The following is a 16,281-nucleotide window of genomic DNA, read 5'->3' on the forward strand; positions in this document are numbered from 1 at the left end:
GAGATCATTTGTTGTAATTTAAGAGGAGGTGATAAGTTACTAAAATTGTTTATACTTGTGATGAAGGTTGGGAGTCACTTCATATATTTCTTTTCTTTTTCTTTACTATATTCTTACTTTTCTTTTTTTCTTTCTACTCTTTATGTCTTTTCTATTTTTTATCTTTGCATCTTTTACTCTTTCTTTCTATTATTCTATCTTTCTTTTAGTTTGCATTAGTTTTTACTATTATAATTATAATCTTTAATAAAATTACTTGAAAAAAAATAAATGATCAGCATCAACAAACTAAGGGTCTTGACTGGGGATCAAAAGAATCCCAATCCCCAAAAGCCTGGAACTAGACAGGCTTCCTGAGATACGCCACAGCTAAAAAGGCCCTGTACCTCATTCTCATTTGCTAGAATATAATTACTATGGCTTAAGTGAATGTAAGGCAGTCTCTTAGCCATTTGATGATTTAAAGCATCATGATCTGCTGTCTGAATTTGATCTGAAAGATCTGACTTTGATCTCAAACAATACTGAATTTATTTCTTTTAATCTGTCTAGCCCCAACAAATCATTTGCCTAATTCACGTTTATGTGAAGCAACCATATCAAGTGACTATGAGGGTTATGAGAGGGCAGCAATCTGTGGCTTACTAATGACAGGACTTGTAGGATTTTCTCTCTTATTTGGCAACATAATTATAAAACAAAGCTCCAGGGAAAATGGACTATTAGCTGAGGTAGGGGGAGATGTCTTTGATTACTTTCTTAGGCAGTTAATATGTGGAACTGGGCCTGGTTTCATTTGAACCAAGGGATGCTTCTAGACCAGTGTTGTCCAAACTTGGCCACTTTAAGATGAGTGGACTTCAACTCCCAGAATTCCCCAGCCAGCATTCTGGGAGTTCGTTCATTCATTCATTCATTCATTCATTCATTCATTCATTCATTCATTCATTCATTTATAGTTTAGATTTATAAACACTGGCCCACATAGCAAACTCTGGGCAGCTTATAACTAAAACTGATAGAATAGATATAAAACTGATGTAAAACTGATATGATAAAAACTGCCCCAAACACCATAAAACTGAATATAACAAGGGGGAAGGGGGGGATGTGCCAAAGGCAAAATAAACTACAAACCAAAGGGCATGAAACCAAAGAGCACAGCCAAGTTTTGAAAAAATCATCTAAAAAAGGTGTGGAGTCAATTCATTGTGTCTTCTGAAGAAGACCAGATATTTTGCACCATTGGCTGTTCTTCCTGTTGGTGGAAGGGGGAGAAAAGCCTGTGTTCCAAACCACCATTAGAGCGTTCTTTGATTGTTAAGTAGATGCTCCCTCCCCTTACTTACTTGTTCCCTCCCCTTACTTACTCCCCTTACTTACTGTCTTACAAGTTTGGACAACACTGGTCTAGACCCTTCTGAAGGGCAGCTCCACAAAGAGTGCATTGCAGTAGCTCAACCTGCCACATCTCTTTGATTGGCTGGGGTTATCTTCTCCTGAAAAAGACGTAGCTGTTCATAAACTGACTTTTTTTCCCTTTCTTTCTTATTTAAGATAAGTCATTGGTGTACATTTAAATACTGTTATAAGAACTTTTAGTACCCATTTGGAAATGCAGAGCCTGCTCTTTCTTGTTCACAAACTAGAACCAATGAGCTATATTAAATGTGAGGTGCAATTATTACCCATGACTTGGAAAGTCATCTTGAAAATGAAGGGCTTTAACGATTCTTTCTTAGCTCTTGAACAGGGTTTATTATTTGCTCTAATTGCCAGAGCAATAACTTTTTTTTAATCCCACATCAAACGCTTATTTTATGTCAGGATTATACAAAGTAAGCAAATGAGCATAACTGTATATCCAGTAGAATTTAGTTTGCAGTTCTAAACACACATTGCTGGATTTACTTCTTGGAAGCACTGTTAATTGCTTTTGCAAGAATCAAGGTTTAACTCACTTGGAACAGGGATATTCAAAAAACATAACTGCATTTTCTGATGCTTCAGTGTCATGTTTTAATTTTGCTTCTGTGTTCCTACCAGTGACAGCGGATATAGTACACTCCCAACAAAAAAGGGTCATTACCTGTAATGTGTGTGTGTGTGTGTGTGTGTGTGTGTTCAAGTCAGTCTTGACTCATGGCAACCACCTGAACAAGTCCATGAAGTTTTCTTGGCAACATTTTCAGAAGTGGTTTGCCATTGCCTCCTTCCTAGGCCTGAGAGAGAGTGACTGGCCAAGGTCACCAGCTGGCTTCATGCCCCAGGCAGGACTAGAACTCACAGTCTCCTGGTTTTCATTTCCAGCTTGAACGTCAGTCCATGCTGGACAGGAGTTTATGTCCCATTCTACATGCATCCATTGAATGCCTGAATATAGTGAGACTAGGCTGAAGCTGTCATAACTAAAAGATGAAGCAAGCAGTAAGCAGAGAGGACAAAAGCCAGCAATCTTATCTAAAAGATCCCTTCAGGGAGGTAGATAAGAAGGAAAGAAAGGAAAAAATGTTATCTGAACCAGACAAAGGAAGTTGGGCCTCAGCACATGGAAATCTCTCCCCAGTCCCATCAACAGCTACCAGAGTTGTAAATTAACAAGGCAAGAGCAGCTGTCAGCCGAAGCAAGGACTGTTGGGGATAAAATGGGTCCTGAAGCCCACCCACTTCTTGAGTGTCCTTGAGTCATCTTTGGATCCAGACTTGGCAGCTTTTGTCCCTCTAGGGAGTACGTGGCAGCCTAGTTGAGAAGGATGTGGGTAAGTGTGGATGAGTGTGTGTGTGTGTGTGTATGTGAGAAAGAGCAAATGTCCATTGTAACCAGTAAAGTTTTGCTGTTACTTTAAATTCACTGGGTCTCTGTGTATTCCAAAGAACCTGTGGTGCCTCAGTGTTTGGTTGAAAGCGATGCGTGCCTGTCCCTAATTACTTCCCTCCTGTTGCCCAGGGCTGTGTGTCCTGCTGCTCTCTGGAAAACCCAGGTAGAAAGCAAGGGGGGCTTACAAGATCTATGTGCAGGCTGTGAGTGAGTGACCATAAGCCAAACCTGGGAGCCCCTGTAACACCTGTATATTTGGAAGTTTTCGTCTTTTGGGAATTGATTGATTATATGCCATCAAGTCGGTGTCAACTCTTAGTGACCCCATAGATAGATTTTCTCCATGACGATCTGTCCCTAACCTGGCCTTTCAGATTTTCCAATAGTGAACTAAACACCACTGTAACTGAGTCCATCCACCTTGCTACTGGCCATCCTGTTCTTCTCTTTCCTTCCACCTTTGCTACATGATCAAATATGGCTACTAGATATGTCCTGCAGAGATCAGTCTAACCACTAGTTACAGCAAAGAGCTAACTTCTTCCTATATCATTTTGCTGCCATTTTGTGGTCATCTGGAGCAGGACAGCCCACATATAGTGACCCTAAATCAGTCACCCTGCCACAAACCAGGTTCCTAGCTGGGAACTTTTTCACATATAGCTGAATAGGGAGGTGGTGTGTGTGTGTGTGTGTGTTTTAACTGAGCTTCCTAACCTGATGGCTCTCAAATTGTTTGGGATCACAATTCATGGAAAGCCTGACCAGCATGTTGCCTGAGAATTCTGAGGGTTGTGATCCCAACACTCCTAAGAAAGAATGATCTACGTCAGGAAAGGAGAAACTTACAATGAGCCTGTTATTTTCAGGGGCAATTCAATTTTTAATACTTTGCAAGGCTTCCCTGCAAAAGAAGCTTCTACTACCTTATTCCCAGGAAATTTGAACATATTTTAAATTTCTCATTGGGGTGTTTCTGAGCTTAATTGATTGTTGGAAGTAATGGAGGGTGCTACTGCTGGTGATTTTATAGTCTGTTGTGCATTCCTTTTACTTCAAAGCCTCTCTGGTTGTTCACACTTCCTAAACTGTCCAAGGGGAGTTGAACATCCCAGTTATCTTCCTTTCACATTTAATTGGTGGATGGGAAGCCAGGAAAGCTGAAAATCTTTATAGCAGCAGCATCACCTGTCATCTCAGTTGCTTCCCAAATGGCTGAATACAGAGTTTCTTTTTTCCCCATGAGATATTGTCAATGCACAGTTCCTGCCATACCATACAGCTATCTATGGGCCCTTTAAAAACAGCAGCTCATTAATACGCATTCAGAGCCAGTCCTGAACATGCCGGCTGTTTTAAGTTCATCACCAATTCTGCAGAGCAATCTGTTCCACGCAGGGCAGGCCTGCAGGTTCTCAAATCTCCTTGGATGAGATTATGCTATGAAGGGAAGATCTGGATGAATTCCAGTTTGGGTTTGGAGGGAGAGGACCTTCCAGGTAGGAAATCTGACGTGCCATCACTTCTGACTTGCTTGACCAGTCTGGTGCAACAGCACTCAGTCTAATTTTGGAATGCCTTAAACGGAGTGAAATGTGATGCTCTGTTTAAAGATGGTTAGTCCAATCTTGGCAATTGTATTTTGTTCATAAATTAGATAAATGACTGCAGCCATCCCAGAAGGACTGAGTAAATATCTCTGCAGTGAGTAGATGGACTAAATTATAGAGGTGTCTCTTAATAAGTGGCCATGCAGAAAGAGGTTTCCCAAGGACTAGGTCCACAGATCTGCAGTGCAGACTTGACCTTACAGATGCAGTACCACCACTTGCTTCCTTTTCAAAGCAGTTGTTGTTGTTCAGTCATTAAGTCCTGTCTGACTCTTCGTGACCCCATGAACCATATCACACCAGGCCTTCCTGTCCTTCACTGCCTCCCTGAGTTTGCTCAGTTTCATGCTCATTGCTTCAGTGATGCTATCTAACCATCTCATCCTCTGCCGTCCTCTTCTCCTTTTGCCTTCCATCTTTCCCAGCATCAGGGTCTTTTCCAAAGAGTCCTCTCTTCGCATTAGGTGACCAAAGTATCTGAGCTTGAGCTTCATTATCAATCCTTCCAATGAATAATCAGGGTTGATTTCAAAGAAGTACTGTCATGTATTCATTTGGCCCAAAAGATCTATTCTTCTGTTCCTTTCTTTCTTTGTTCTGCCTGATGGTAACCATGGCTTTCCCCCCAAAGCTGCTTTCTCCACTGCTGTCCTGTTTTTCTTTATGCACTGGCTGTACATCATCATCCATTCCTTTTATCATTTTCTTGACCTTCCTTTGCTTGGATTGTAGATTTTAGTTGAGAACGATGGCAATGGCAAGAGTCCCATCCCTTGGGTATGCAACTGGGATAAATGTGCCAGTGGCCTATCTGGCCTGTTTGATATGAGATATTTGTACAATATAGATTTCTAAGGCCACAAGGAAGGAAATGATGGACAAGGACAGATGGAGATGGAACTTGGTTGTGAGAAATAGCACCTAATTATTATCATTTTTTGTTTGACAAAAGGGAAGTTAAGGTGGCCTTCTTAGGAAGTCTCCCACTCAGCCAAAGTGCATTGGGCTCAGTTAAGAAGGAGATTGAATCAATGCTTCAAGAGATTGGAATCAATGGCTTAGCAGTGTAGGTGTTTTTCAATCCACATGTTTAAGCTACTAAACCATCACTCTGACTTAAGATGCCATGATATATTGTGTTATTGCCTAGCAACTCAGCTTCTTTAGTTTTGATAAATGATGATTATTTGTAAAGTTACAGCTTCAGGTACATCTTTATGAAAGCTGAAAATGGTTCCCCCCATTTTTCTTCCTTAGTTTTACAAATCCCATTGACTTAATAAGTCAACAGCAACAAAAACCAACCCCCTATATTTGTTAAAGTGTTGGAAGTATCATAGCCTTGTTCTCATGACAGAATGATCAATGAACATGATCTTCTCTCACTGCCATCAGTTAAAATTGAAATTGCTCATATTAAAGCAATCTGTTGCCTTCCAGATGTGTTGGGACTATGATTTTCCAGAATCCCAAACCAGCAAGCCAAAGAATATTTCTCCAGCCATTTAACTATTTAGACTCACATCCACCCCTTGGGATTTTTATTTGGAAATCTTGAGAGATCCTGATCAGAGCTGCCAACTGTTAGACTAATTTCTTGAGGAATAGGCTCAATTATGGTGTTCCTGTGAAGCCAGGAAAATTCTGCTTGTCAAAAGTCCTGCACCTTAAACAGGTTATGGTAAGCAAAGGAGCTCTCCAGTCTATATTGTACCAGACTGGCTGGCAGTCCAATTGCATGCAAATGACCATCTGGTCTCTGAAACACAACAGGTGTGTGAATGATTGCAGGAATGCACCCCCTACCTTTTCCTAAATAGCATCTCTATGCAAAGCAAGGATCCAATTAAGATCTAGAAGCTCCAAATGGAAAAGAAAATTAATCTGTGCCCTAGCATAAGCTGCTTAAGAGTGCAAAGACCAGAAATGAATTTCAAAAGCATTGGAAGGAAAAGCCAAAGTGGGGGTCATGAAGTCTACTTCCCCAGGAAAAAAGAATGAAAGAAATTGAATACTGAAGAATCTTTGTCTTTCTCCCTTAGTGTGATCAGGTACATCAGAAAAGATAGAGCAACAGCAACTGGTTTGTCCAACTGGTTTGTTTGGTGTCCAATAAAGGCTGATGTGGTAGGAGCTGTCCAGGACTGCAAAAGTCACACATACACCTTACCACACCACACTAATTACACTTCTGATAGTTTTGCCTGGTCCTAGAGAAGAAAGAAACAACTGAGATACTGAATTATTTTGTAGCTCTTGATCTGATAAGCAGAACAAACTTTAAATTCAAGCATTATTTTAAAGAGGGTTTGCTTGAACATGCAACTGCAGAGTATATATATCAACTCCAAAGCAGGGATACAATTAAATAAGCATTGATGTCCTTAATTAAAAGGCAATTAGAATTACATAATACAATAATTCAGTAAAACCTCACAATGATTCCAGCCAGCTGGAATCACTCAGCAGTACCAAGTAATAAATCCCTGAGTGAAATGATACTATATTTTTAAGTTAGCTTCAGAAGCTTATAGAGCTTGATGTCACCAGTAACTGGACACTCATATATTCCTTTCATTAAACCCTGTACTTATTGTGCAAAGATGGGCTCTTCACAAGTAGAGCTGACTGCTCAGAGACTCCTATTAAAGCAAGAACATGGACTTCTCAGAATTCCTGTTGTCCCCCAGGAACCCTACTGCGTACAGCTAAGCTTGTAAAACAGAGTGTACAACATTTTTCTTGCAACGCTGCAGTTGGTCTTGGAGTGGGCTGCCCAAACCACTCTTAAAAAGTACACAAAGATAGGACAAGTAAGTGGGTGGGGCAAGAATAAAACCTGAGTTTGATTTAATGGGGTTTAATTTTATGGTCATTAGATTAAATTTAATTAATTAAATAGTGCTAATATAATTACACCTCATGTATTCCATAACTGTATTAATCAGGCATCTTAAAATGTCTCTTAGCAGATGTTTTGTATTGTATGTGCCACAACCTTTGTGGGGCACTGCAAGACATGAAGCTGTGTCTGCTTAGCTGACTTCTACTTTCCTGCTTCAGGGTTCAGTACCCATCTTTCAGTTATGCTTTCATAAAGCCCATACGCCTATATTCCAGAAGAGCATGTGGAAGATGTGTTGAAAAGTTAGATTTTGGCTTTGGGGGTGCTGACAACATCCATAAAGCTATCAACATCCATCAGCTTTCATCACAGTTCTGATTGGGTTGTCCTGTGTCATCTGATTGGCCATAAAATATGGATCCAGTGATTCTGGAAAACACAGATTTCCAAGGCAGTACCACTCCTGTTTCCAATGCACCAACAATGAAGCTCCAGCACTGGAAAAGCTCATTTATGCCCAGCTAAATGAATTTAACTGCAACTGAACCGTGGCTTCTAAGCTCAATCAGTTGATTCAGACAAGTGATGAATGAAAGCTGCATAGCCTAGATCTCCATAAAGCTTTGATCTGAAACTGATTTAACAGAATCTCCAAATTAAATTAGCCCTCCAGCATATCGATCTCGATTCTCTCAAATCAGTCTGAAGATTTGGAAGGGCTTTTCAATTTATTTTGGAAAACTGCATTAAATTGACCAATCTGACTCTTTGAATTGAAGTGTTGCTTTGAACTGACTTGATTTTCCAAATCAATTCAAATCAAATCAATGTACATGCTGAGTTAGGATGCGGGCAGCAATGCATGCTCCTGGAAATTATCCAAGACCAACATGAGGATGGCTGGATCCATGAGCCCCTCATGACTGGTAAATTAAACTGTCTGATACCCAACACCACTTAAGACAAATATAATCTATATCCTTGACACCCCTCTAAGCTTCCTTCCAATAAATGACCTCAGATTTGAGATTGTAGCTATTATCCTTGAAGCAATGCATGGATTGGAAATCTTGCGGTCCCAAGTATAGGAGCTTGAGAAACCTGACTGCATGGGTGAAGTCCAGTCCACACATTCAGGTCATCTCTGTGACAGCTGTCTCCACAGATCAATAACTCAGGCCAATTTTTTTTTCCTCTTGAGACTTAAATTTAAAACACATCTTACAGTTGCCCTTAGCAACTCATCCTTGAAACATGGGCTCGCCATACGAAAGCACCAACCTCCCTCCTACTGATATTGGAATGCATGCTGGTGGATTTCCTTTTGTGCTTTCAGGAATGGTAGTCATATATGTCCAGTAATATATGCACCTACTGTCCATTCTGATTATCCTACACAGACAATTCTCCTATTTTTCAAGTTTGATTCTCTGTCAGAATCTGGCAATGGTATAGAAACCAGGGCTGAAGAAAATATTTGAAAGGGATGCGTCACAAAATGGATGGCTGCAAGCAAGCCAACCCTCCTTGAAAAGTTAAAATAGCCGCGTCCTTCAGAAAAGTCGCCATGACCTTCTCCAGTTGTCTGCATGTGTGTGCTTAGACAACACTTCTGCTGAGATTACCAACAAAAAGAAGCTACTTTTCAGGCACACATACTGGTAGACAGCTGGAAAAAGCCATTATAGCAGCCTTAGATGCAGCAGCTTTCATGCTTCACAAAGGGGGGCTTTGCTCACACCAGCACAGTTTGTGGATCATCTCTTTTTCGGTGCTTTGCACAGCTCTAACAGATACTCTTTGCATGATGAAAGTGAATGGTAGAGAAGCCTCTCCCCCTCCCACTAAATAAGCAAATAAACAAAGAAAGGTTCAGAATAACAGCTGTATCATCTCTGTCTCCATTACACATGACACTTGCCCTTCCTGAATGGAAAGGACCTAACAGAAGTACTCCTCACTTCCTTCCCTGAGGAGAATTCTACTTGTTCATTGACACTTTTGAGTATATCGCTTCTACAAACCTTGCTGCTCACTGCAGCAAGACCTGGGACTGAAGACGTGGTAGGAGTGGGCAATTTGCATGAAAGGTTTTCAATAACCTTTAAACCTGTTTTGCCAGGTTACAGCCTCTCTGAGGGTTACTGAAAGTCAGTCAAACAATGACCAGAAATCAGTGGCATGAGGGAAACTTACAAAAATGGTAAAGTCAGTTCTAAAGTTACAAATTATGAGATGGGCAATGAATACCGTATTTATTGGGAGGGTCCCTTCTGAGATGTTTGCCATGCCCTCCTCCCTGGCTGTGGCTCTTCCCCCTGTCTCCCAAGGTCATTTGCACATACCATTACATCTTGCTCGGAAAAAGTGCATTCTGAGCTTCAATCCCATAATTGTCCTGAGACCTTCTCTCTATGATTAGCAAAATGACAAGTATACTGAGGCAACTTATTGCAATTACCCCCTGAGATCTCCTGTTAGGGTGAGGCTGGAGGCCAGTGATTATGATTTTTATGTACTGGGAGTGTTGTTTTAGGGCATCACAAGTTGTTTTTGAAGGTTGATTATTATTGTTTCCTTTATGTTCTTATCATTGTTGGTGTCAGCTGCCCAGAGTTATGGGACATAAAATGGGCAGCCGTATAAGTCTCATAATAAATAAATCAGTAAATCAGTAAATCAGTAAATAAATAAATAATCACATGGAGATGAAGTTATATGAATCTACCATGACCTTATGCCTAGTTTAGTAACTCATACAGAGATTAGAAGTAGGGAAAAGTGATGTGTTTTTACCTAGATACATCAAATTCTACCCACATGCCAGGTTTCAGCTTCGCAGAAACTCAGCCTATTAAAAGCTTTTGCTAAGTACAGTTCAGGAGGAAACATGATTCTACTCATCTCAGATGCTGTCAATCTTTGGAACAGTTTCTCCTAATTTTGTGTCCTCCAAATTGTGGAAACTAAAATCTTCAGGCATTTTGATGCATCTTCTTGAAGAATATTGCTTTATAGCAGGTAGAACCATAGACTTCATAAAACATTATCTTGCTCTAGAGCATTATGGTACAATATCTGTACATGCAGTGGAGATGTAAAGCCTTGACATTTGAAAAAAAAATGGTGTCATGATCTTCACACAGCTGCCTCATGTGATCAATCATTGAATGATGCAGGTTTTCAGAAAATAATTTTTTATATCTGGAATGACACCCCATTCCCCTTTCCAACTGGTCACTGGATGCTTGGATAGGAAGAAATGGAAGATTAATATACTTTGACTAAGCTTTGCACAAGCAACTCAGTCTTTCAGAGATCTGGGGTGTTCTTCAGCTTTTTCCTTGGGTACAATGTGACAGAATAGAAAAGGTAAACACCATACATCATCCTGTCACATGACTTCCGAGACATACATTTTCTTGATAAAGGAAAAAGATAAGAAGTTTTCATATAGAAGAGAGAAAGAAACAAAAATGGCTTGCAAACGAAGACAGAATTTGGTAGTTTTAGTCTATTGAAGAATGAAGATTCCAGGAGAGTTCAAGTCTATCAAAGATGAATTGGCATAGAATTTGCTATGAAGGAGAAGGATGTAGTGTGGAATCCCAGGACATCCTATCTTTGTCTTTTGGTCAAGTGCCTGTACTCAGCTTAAGTTGGTGCACCATTCACCATTCCTGAAGAAGACAGAACTAGACACATTTTTTAAATGCCTTTGGAAATTGCTGTTTGTCTAGAATGCAGCAGTTAGAGTGCTGGTGGATACATTTATTTATTTATCATATTTGTATAGCTGCCCATTTCACATAGTGACTCTGGGCGGCATATATAATAAAAGAAAATACATAAAAGTAAAATACATAAAAACCAATAAAGCTACAATTTAAATGAAAAACAAAAGCCAAAACAAATGGTGGCCAGCATACAGAGAATGTATCAGTTAACAATCACATAACCATCCAACAGGCCTCACTCTACCATGGGATCCCCAAGCTTGCTGACAAAACCATGTTTTCAGGGTCCTTCCAGAAGGCCAAAAGGGTTGGGACCAGCCTCACCTTGAGGGGAATGATGTTCCACAGGGTGGGGGCTATGGTAGAAAAGGCTTTCCTCCTAGGACCTGCCACACAAAACTCCCTAGCTGACAGGACCTGCAACATGTCTCTCCTGCCAGACCAGATGGGACAGGTATATGTCATTGGGGACAGGTGGACCCTCAAATAACCTGGGGCCATGTAGGGCTTTAAAAGTCAAAACCAGCACCTTGAATTGGACTTGGAAGCAAACTGGTAACCAATGCAATGCAGCTCGTGAAGCAGAGGTGTAACATGCAGTTTTGAAGCACACATAACTTATCATGCTGCTACATATTGCACCAGCTGAAGCTTCCAGATACTCTTCAAGGGCAGTCCCATGTAGAGCATACTACAGTAGTCCATCTGCGAGGTAACTAGGGCATGAATGACTGTGAGTAGAGCCTCCCGATCTAGGAATGGGCACAACTGGTGCACAATATGAAGCTGTGCAAAGACCCTTCTGGCCATGACTGCCACCTGCTCTTCAAGCAGGATTCGTGAGTTCAGAAGAAGCCCCAAATTGCATACTGGAACTGTTTGGGGTAGTGCAGCCTCATCCAGGATCAAAGATGGTAAATTCCCAGATACAGAAGGCCCCAAAACCCAAAGCCATTCAGTCCTACCAGGGTTTAGTTGAAGACTGTTCCCCATCCAGACCCCCACAGCCTCTAGGCACTGAAAAAGGTCATCAACAGCATTACTTAACTTACCAGGGGTGGAGATATACAGCTGAGTATTATCAGCATACTGATGATACCTCACCCCATGGTGATGGATGATCTCACCCAGTGGCTTCATGTAGATGTTAAACAGGAGTGAAGAAAGTACCACACCCAGTGGCACCCCACATAGCAGGGGCTGAGTATGGTACTTCTTGTTTCTAATCAACACTGACTGGAACTGGCCTCAGAGAAATGAAGAGAGCCAGCACAACACTGCAGCCCGCTCCCAGCCCCTGGAGCCATTCTAGAAGGATACCATGGTCAATAGTATCAAAAGCTGCTGGGAGGTCAAGTAGAACAAGGATGGATGCACTACTCTCATCCTGCTCCCACCAGAGATCATCCAAAAGCTCAACCAATGCTGTTTCCATCCCATATATGGGCCTGAATCCTGACTGAAAGGGGTCCAGATAATCCATTTCATCCAGGGTCCTCTGAAGCTGCTGTGCAACCACCTTCTCCACAACCTTCCCTAGAAAGTTGTCCAGTATGGTAGGGTCTACTGATGGCTTCTTGAAGAGAGGGCAGACTAATGCCTCTTTAAGAGGTGAAGGGACAATCCCTTCCCTCAAGGATGAATTCACTACCACTAGAACCCACCCACATGTCACCTCCCAGGCAGTCTTACTCAGCCAGGAGGGACTAAAGAGCAGGTGGCCAAGCTCATAGGCATAAGGACCCTGTCCACTTCTTCAAGTCCAACAGGTACAAGCAGCTCCCAGATAACAGGGCAAGGCTGCACCCAAGACATATCCACAGGGCCTGTACAAATACTGGCATCCAACTGAGAGCGAATCTGAGTGATTTTATCTGACAGATAATGTGCAAATTCCTTGGCATGACCCTGAAGATGAACCTAGGGCCCCCCTTACCCAGGAGGATCTGGGCCATGCTAAACAGGGCTGCCAGTCAGCTATCTGAGGGTGCAATAAGGGCAGAGAAGTACTGATGCTTCCCCACCCAAGGAAGAGGTAGGCCTTAATAGCGTCTCTCACCCAAGTTGGGTCAAGTTTGCTTCTCGTTGATCTCCAGTGGTACTCCAGACATCTCTTAACCCATTTCATCTCCCTCAGCTTTTCCTTTATACATGCAGGAAAGATCAGATTAAACTTTTGTTATATGCCTTCAACTGCTCCACAATTTATATTAAGGCATAATTCAAAGTTTTGCTGATGAATTTTAAAACGTTTATGTTATTTAGGAGTTACCTCCTTCTATATTAGCTTCCCATACTCTAAAATTGGTTAGTGAGGCTCTTCCCTGTTCACTATGGTCAAGTTATTTTGTTGAGACCAATAGAAAGAAAATTCTTACCAGCAGCACTAAATGTAGAAAATAATTCGTTTCACAGGTAGTGTAAATCTCATTTGATGTCTTATTTTAGTTGCTAAGTTTCCTGCTATCGCCATATAATTCTTTCTTAGCAATTATTATTGTGTTTTATTGGTTGTTTACCACCTAAACATGACACATGGGTAAAAATTGTAGTAATATAATTTATAACAATTATATAAATAAAAGTAACAGTAAGGTTGATGAGGGTTTTTTTTTAATGTGAATTTAAACAATGAATATATGCTGAAATTGTATGTACACATAACTTTAGGGCTGTCATTCATTTTTATGAAATGACAATCCTATCAGCTGCAATTAATCAGTTGATTAATTGAATCTGCACACTTTTGCCTCTAAAAATAAACGTGATTTAAGGATGTTATAAGACATTAACAGGGGTAAAAGAGGCATAAAATCCTGATAATAGCACATTCTAGAGGAACAGGAGTGGGCAACCTTTTAAAATATGTATCTTCCTGGAGCCACCATAGGAGAGATTAGAGATGCTGAGACATCATTGGAAGATTCATTGGAATGACATAGGCACAGTTAACATCTTCGACTTTAAGCTTTGCAGAGATTTAATACCCCTGCTTTGTTCTAAAATTTCCTAAAATCTGACAAAGAAGGATCTGAATATTTAAGTCTTGCTCACTCCCTGGCCCACAATTCAGATGTTAAGAGTTGCATAACCAGACTACTTCTGCTTAATTTGTGACTTTCTGAAATCTCTTTTCCAACTATGTGGCTATTCTTCTTCAGAGCATAATGCCCTGGTAGAGAAATGTCCACCCGTGGCATATTTTTATCCTGGACACCCTGACACTACTGCTGAAGGAATTTCATGGCTCTCTCTCATTAGAGTCTGAGTTTCAGCTCTTCTGTTTTTGCTACTCTTTCATAGAAATGAGAATTAGCTATCTCTGGAGCCTTTCTGAAATCTTCCCGAGCAGTGGTACTCCAAGAATGCATAGCCAATACAGCCAATGAAATTTTGCGACTTGATATGAAACAAATCTGGAGGTTAGCAGATTGGGAAAAGTAATCTACATGAAATGGGAAAGAGTGTATGGAGCAAATCAATAATTTGTACTAACGGTGTACAGCACTTTGGAAATAATTTAGAAAAGGTGCTGTGGGAACAGGAATGTAACGCTGGTCTGTAAAACTTGAAGGGAGTAGCAGTCTTGCAAAAAGCTACAACTGCTTTGAAGAGCTGCAGACAAACACTACATTTGCATCTCCTTGCTCTGCAAAGATATTTTCCAAATTATTTCCAAAGCTCTTCACAGCTCTAGTTTGTACTACAGAATTTTCAAGAAGTGAATCAGTGCATTGTGCTTATTTAAATGAACACCTCTTTCTTCTTTTAGGAACAAGATTAATAAGTCTACAACATGTCTATGTCTATGTGTCCGTGCAAGTGATCAGTAGTGTATCAGTAGGGGCATCGTGTGAATCAGTCAACAGAAGCTTTGATGTTGCCCTAACTTCAGCCTGTCTTCCCATGCTGGCAAGGAATATGTTTGCTGAGACATTCAAAATGGATCTGTTTTTGTTCTTATTTTAGACAATAGCAATAGATCTCTTCTTTATCTGTTTGACTGTGGATCCCCTTATAGAAAAAGCTATTTGTGAGGCAAAAGAAGTTAAAAACAGCTTAATAGTGGCAATTATGAAAAAACTGATTAAAGAAGCAGAAAATTTAAACAATCTCAGAACTGAGTTCTTGTGATTAAAACATTGCAACAATGATCAACTGGAGTAGAAAATTGAAACAATGACATTTTCACAGAGTTAAATAGCCATGTTACAACAAAAGCCTAATATAAAACTTAAGAGACCTGGGAAATTAAAAAAGCCTAGAGTCCACCAGACATTTCACTTAGGCTCCAGATGAATTTTTTCTTGAGTGGCTATTCCAACACTGAATAGCAGAAAAATCCTCCTTTCTCTCTAGTAATTTATTTTATCTCACCTGGTAAGAGAATGCAGTGAAGGACCTGAAGGGATGATCTCTTGCATAGACAGACATAGGAAGAAGCAATGTATTTAAAATTTTGCACTCACAACATACAAAAATCCACTGTAACTACAAAAGAGATCTGCTGTGCCCTCCTGCAGAGAAGAAGAGAGGAGGAGAGACAATACAAGTGAAGGAAGTAAAGGAAGACTAGTTCAGAAGATGAGGACAACAAGGTAAAGTTTCTTGCTATATAAATTACTCCCAATTAGTCCCCCCTCCCCACCCCCAAAGTGTATCAGAGCATCCTACAGTTCCTGCCATAGAATAGTCTCCTCTGCTGATTTGGAGAGGCATTGGAGGAGATTGGCACTGTATCTTTTTCTATTTTAGCAATTACCTGAAAAGTGAATCTGGACATCATAAATCCTCAGAATTGGTTGTTCCTTTCCCCCCTCTCTTCCATATTCTAGTCTCTGAAACAAATCTACAATGGCTTATTAGCCAGAAATAATTGATGAGAGAAGTCAAGAGTATAAGAATTCCCATTTGTTCTTTTGTTCTATAATTATAATTAATTATGGATATAGAATACTGATAAGTATTTTTGTTTGTTTTAATCTATTCTGTTTGGAACTCAAGAATGTTAGTAAACTAAGAAAGGCTGGGGAAATCATCACTGTAGATGAGTTAAAGCATTATTAACCTCAGTCATGTTTGAAGGCACTGATGCCAATCTATGGCAGGGAATGAAATCCCCATGACTCAGCTAGAGGCTATGCAGCCAGACTTTTGCTACAAGATTGGTTATGAGAATTTAGTCCTACAGTCATATCATCAATCAAAGCCTGTTTGTTTTCTGAAAAACAGGATGGACTCAATTGCTTCTTATTACATTTTTGTTAGTAC

General features: G+C 40.4%; 1 long non-coding RNA gene across 5 annotated transcripts in view; it reads left to right on the plus strand.

Annotated features, from left to right (window-relative positions):
- The window catches only part of LOC148213539 (uncharacterized), a 226,883-nt gene that overhangs the window by 56,953 nt on the left and 153,649 nt on the right, over nucleotides 1–16,281 (plus strand). The window contains exon 2 of one of the 5 annotated variants that reach the window (XR_015794380.1): nucleotides 15,534–15,608. The exons of the other annotated variants lie outside the window; for them this stretch is intronic. This is a non-coding gene — a long non-coding RNA (uncharacterized LOC148213539). The remainder of the gene's footprint in view (nucleotides 1–15,533; nucleotides 15,609–16,281) is intronic. 5 annotated transcript variants of the gene reach the window in all.

Source organism: Python bivittatus, unplaced genomic scaffold, assembly GCF_059951505.1.
Source record: "Python bivittatus isolate LINGU-HERP-01145 unplaced genomic scaffold, Pbiv_v1 ctg000980_np1212, whole genome shotgun sequence".
NCBI classification, from domain to species: Eukaryota; Metazoa; Chordata; class Lepidosauria; order Squamata; family Pythonidae; genus Python; species Python bivittatus.